Source organism: Belonocnema kinseyi, chromosome 1 (genome assembly GCF_010883055.1).
Source record: "Belonocnema kinseyi isolate 2016_QV_RU_SX_M_011 chromosome 1, B_treatae_v1, whole genome shotgun sequence".
NCBI classification, from domain to species: Eukaryota; Metazoa; Arthropoda; class Insecta; order Hymenoptera; family Cynipidae; genus Belonocnema; species Belonocnema kinseyi.
The window spans coordinates 121,306,933-121,312,434 of NC_046657.1; the positions used below are offsets into that span (position 1 = coordinate 121,306,933).

A 5,502-nucleotide genomic window follows, 5' to 3' on the forward strand; every position below is an offset into this window, starting at 1 on the left:
GCCCGAAACTTTTGGCCTTTCGTATTTAAAGCCAACCTCGCTAAGCTATGCATGGGATATACATATGTAAATACATATTTCTTAACCCCCCCTCTCCCCCGGAATATTTTTCAGGGTCCGCCCCTGTCACATGTTATTTTCAAACATACATTTCTCGACTATGTAGCCCCGAAAGGTTTAAAAATTTTAACCAGAGCTGCAGTGCTTACCCGCTTGGAAAAATATCCTGGGAGTCTGGTTACAGGTCTCGTCCGGGTATGCATTTATATTGACTGTCTAGTCTGGATGATATAACCTGGCTCAGGTTTGACGCCAGTCTGGCTCTGGTTTGATCTTATCTAGACCATCTAGTCTGAAAGGGCTGGTCTGGCCCAGGTTAGGCACTCGTCAGCTAACCAAGACAAAAAAATTATATTGCATCAGCAAATTTTTTAAACAAATTTCAAAAAAGTTATGGTTGTGTAAAATGATGGAAAATAAGAAATTTCAACTATAAAAACAATACTTTTTTTCTTATCGCCTTGAGAGTCTGGCCTGGTTCCGGTCTGGCGCTGATCAACGAGCCAAGAGAAAAAAATCTTGAATTTCATCAGCAAATTTTTGTTTGACGTAATTTGAAAAAATTACAAATTGCCTAAAATGATGGAAAATAAGAAATTTAAACTATAAAACCACGATTTTTTTCTTATCATATTGACAGCGTGGTCTGGCTCAGGCCTGGCGCTGATCAGTGAGCTTAGTACAAAAAAATCCAAGTTCAATACCGTAAATTTTTTTTAGATTTAAAAAAATTACAATTTCTATAGTGAACATTTTTTAACGAAAGACGCTTATGGTGAACAAATAGTCGTTTCCAAGTAATTAAAAAAATTAAGTTTTTCCCAAGCAATTGAAATTCACTGCTTAACCCTCGGTGTGCATACATCTTGCCAGTTGACGTCACAACTTGAAGTATTCTGACACTGCTTGCCTCCGACCTCTCCGAAAGACTGTTAGTTTTTGTCAATCAAGTGTCACAAACTATCAAAGTTTCTTGTTATTTTCGTGAGAATATATTAATCGAGCGAAAAGTTAGCGGTAAAAGCGGAGGCATAAAAATTAACAAATCTTCATTAAGTTATTAAGTAAATGGTAAGTACAAACCTACTTTCTATCTATTACAGAAGAATAACTATGAAAAACGACAATAACATTTATTGATTTTATTGATGGCAGTATATTTTGAAAGCAAACTTTCAATTTTTATTGACTATACTAAACATGTATTTTATATATTTTCCTAGAAAATCCTGTTTCAATTTTTGAGCTCATCTTCAAAGCAATCTACAGCGTACGTATCGAGCAAAAGGAGCTTAGGAAACAAATATCACGCGTGGGCACCGGCAACCCAAATGCTTCAAATTTGACAGGATGTCTAGCCGAAGACTTGGCTGGAAAATATGATTTGGAGTTGCCAATAATTCAAAAACATGGACGAAATGATCCTCAACGATCAAACATTCCGCAGAAAATTTGTACGTACAAAATCTCGTGTCTGCCATTATTGACCTGTAAAAATTTACGGTAAAATTGTTTTGGCTTCGAAATTGTAGTTAATTTAAATATTATCCTTAATATTTCTCGAAGTTCGGACCACTCTTAAGTTTGAATTAAAGAAAAAAAATTATACAATGTATCTTCGGCTTTTTTACAAAAGGAGGCTTTGTTGCAGCTTGCTGATAGAGAGAATATTTCAAAATCTTCAACAATATGCTCCGCAAATACATTGCCCGAGATGTAATCTTAGGGTATACAGGTCAAATTGAAAATGAACAATAAATCCATTTTTAAAGATACCGAATTCTGCTCAGTCATGAAAGCTAAAAAAATTTTTTTCATAAATAATAAATTTAAATTTTCTCGTTCATATAAATTTTACTCTAAACCTATTTCAAGATACTTAAACTTAAAAAATATTTTTGGGTGCGAAACCTTCAAGATTATTATAAGCTTTAAACTTTATTTTATCTATTAAATATTTAAAATTAAAAAATAAAATATTATTTATAAAATATTATTATGTCTATTAAATCTATTATTATAACTGAAATTGGGCTTACGGACACTAAGTTTTTTCAAAGTCTAGAAGATAAAATCTCAAACGCAATCGGCTGGGAAGGGTTTCGAGCTTTGAGGAAAATGGAGGAAAGCAAAGTAGCAGAAATAAGGAAATTTGACTTCGTAACCTATCTTTTCTGTGCCACTCAACGTGATTAATATTATAAAAATTTTAATATTTATCAAGAAACGGATGGTAGAAAAGAAGCAGAATTTGGTTTCAACAGTAAACTCCATTCCTTTCCTTCTGATCTTAAAATAAAAAATTGTATTAAGGGGTTATATACCTTTTTGTGCGGAAAAATTGAGTAAAGTTTGGATATTTTCAAAGGTATGTAAAAATGATTTTATTACATCAAAGTTGAAATTTTTCCATATTATATTTTTTAGTGAAAAAATCAAGAATTATTTGATGTAATAATAATAATAATAATTTGCGGAGTTATAACCCTTTCTCCGATATTTTTTATGATGATTGCGGTGAACACGATGGAAGTCCAGCAGGTCAACTGAAATCTTAAAATTAAACAACTTTCATTATTATAGGGACATCCTAGTACTTGAAAGATTATTTAAAAATGTATTGTTTTTTCTACATATATTGTAAAAGCTGAATCTTGTAATTTTGTTATAAGTATTTTAAGGCATTCAAGATTTTGTAAAGATTTCATATACAAGAAAGTAAGTATTATCAGTTTGTTTATAAATTTATATGTAAATAATTATTATAAGTTAAGAAAATTATAAAAAAAGATTTTCGAATGTATCAGATGTGTCAGAAAAGATTCTAGGAGAATTTAAAGACATATTGTTTTTATTTTATAGAATTTAAAAAAATGTAATGAAAATTTCCTTGTAATCTTCTAAATTTTCCCAAGCATTTTAAGAAACTATATTTATTCTCCTGAAACCTTTCGAGATTCTTTTAAAGTTCCCAAAGTTTATCTTGCGTTTCTAAAACACTTCTAAAGTTTAAATTTTTTAATCTTATCAAGTCTACTAAATACTTCCTGAATTCACTTGATTTTTTTTTTAAATTTTAATCTTATCTAATTAAAGCATTTTGCTTTAAAATCTTCTACAATCTTCTTTTAAATGTTAGGAAATCGTTTTATGTGTTTAAAAATATGCTTGCATTTTTTTAAAGTACCTACATTTTTAAAAATAAAAAATTATAAAAAACTTTTACACGATTGTCAGAAAAATAATTCTGTTTTTCTAATCTTATCAGATCTTTCAATCTCTAATCTTTAAAAATTATTCAAATTTTTCCTGTTTTTTTTTTAATTTTGCAAAATTAAAAAAAAATTCCTTTCAAGTTTTTCAGATGTTTTGAGAATATTTGAAATCTTTTGCAATGTTTTGAAAGTTTTAAAAATAATCTTTTCAAATTAATTGTTCGGAATAAAAAATTGTGTTAATTATTCCTGTAAAAATCTTTACAAGTTTTCATTATTTATGAATCGTTTCAAAATTTTCGAATATCTCTAAGACTTACTCAAATTTGGCAGAATTATGTTCCTTAATTTTTGTAAATTTAAGTAATATGGAAAAATTACAACATTTTGCTTCAAAATATTTTACTTACTTTTTAGACATTTTAGGAAATAATAAAAAAAGTTTTGTAATCCTTTTTCAATTTTCTGCTAGATTTCATTCCGAACAAATTAATTACATTTTTTCCCAAGGAGTTTCTTTCATTATCTTTCATTATCTGAAAGTCCTTCTTTAATCGACTTTTATTATTATCTTTCATTTTACATACGTATCTATTATATCTTATCAAAATTTAGTATAAAATTCTGAAATGTTAAGTGTATTTAAATACTAGAATTTTTAATGTTTCCATATTTTCATAAATAATACAACAAATTTTATGTGTAATGAAAAAAAAAACTTTTTTTTAATCTCATCGAACTTATTCCAAGTTACCTTTTTTGAATTTTCAAAATTTATGTAATTACTTATTCTGATTGGAAATAATTGAACCTCTTGCGATTAAAATCAGGGATTCTGCTTGAGAAGAAACGTGCTGAAAGTAATTTAAAAAAATCATTCGAATTTTAATTTTAAAGACTGATAATGGTACACAATTTCCAGGCGCATCTTTCTTATTCTTCTACAAGAATTTGTAGGTTTTTCAGTTTGTTAAATCAGTTTATCCTACGTTTCTAAAACTCCTCTGAAATTTAAATTCCTTTTTAATCTCAACAATTCTACTCTATTTTTATTGAATTGATTCGATTATTTGCACTTTTAAAAAATTCTTAATGTTATCGAATTAAAAAATGTTGATTTTAAAACCTTTTACACTGTTTTTCGAAATTTTGGGAAACTGTTTGATGTGTTTAAGAATCTTCTTTAATTTTCTTTTAAAGCACATTTCACAAAATAAAAAATTATTAAAAATTTTCATATGTTGCTTAGGAAAATAATTCTTTTTTTCTAATCTTTTCTGGTCATCTAATCTTTAAAAATCATTCAAATTTTTCCCGATTTTTTTATTTTAAAAAATTAAAAGAACATTGCCTTTAAATTTTTTCAGATACTTTGACAATTTCTGACGTATTTTTGAATGTTTTGAAATGCTTTAAAATTATCTCCTAAAATTAATTTTTCAAAATAAAAAATTATTTTAATTATTTCTAGGAAGCTAAAATAATCTTTTTCATTTTCGTAAGAACTTACAAAATTCTTGAAAAATCTTTATAAGTTTTAATTTTATTTGAATCCTTTCAAAATTTCTGAACATCTCTTAAACTTTCTCAAATTTGAAAGTAGATTTTTAAAGCAACATATAATTTAAAAATGTGTCTAACAAAATTGCACAAGAATGCGTAAGATTTTAAGAACAATTTGTTCCTTAATTCAAGATTTGAAAAAATTGACTGACAATCTTTTACATTTTTCCCAGGATTTATAAGAAATTTAGTTTTACCTCCTTGAAATCTTTCGGAATTCCTGTAAAGTTTCTAAAGTTTATGTTTGAATCCTCTAAAAGTCTAATTTTCTAACAGAATTTAAGTTTAAAATTCGATTTGAATTTCTTCAATTCTTCTTAATATTTCTTGCATTTACTCGATTTTGATCTATTTATTATAATCTTACCAAATTGAAACATTTTGCTTTAAAATCTTCTACATTCTTCGTTTAAATTATAGGAAATCCTTTCGCATGTTTAAAATATTTTTTTAACATTCTCATAAAGTAAATTTTTTAAAATAAAAAGTTATTACAAATTTCCCTACAAATCTTGAAATAGTTCTGTTTCTAATCTTGTCGGACCTTCTAAGCGTTCTAATCGTTAAAAACTATTCAAATTTTCCCTGATTTTCTTTGAAATTCGAAAAATGAAAAATACTTAAAATCTGCTGATTCTTTATTCATCATTTTAAACATAGTTTA

The 5,502-nt window shown here is 27.0% G+C and overlaps 1 long non-coding RNA gene across 1 annotated transcript; it reads left to right on the forward strand.

Moving 5' to 3' along the window:
* The first annotated feature begins 993 nt into the window (after nt 1–993).
* LOC117173230 lies at nt 994–2,357 on the forward strand. Its single transcript, XR_004467139.1, has 3 exons — nt 994–1,131; nt 1,284–1,514; nt 2,285–2,357. It is a non-coding gene; the product is annotated as an uncharacterized LOC117173230 (long non-coding RNA).
* Nucleotides 2,358–5,502: the final 3,145 nt, after the last annotated feature.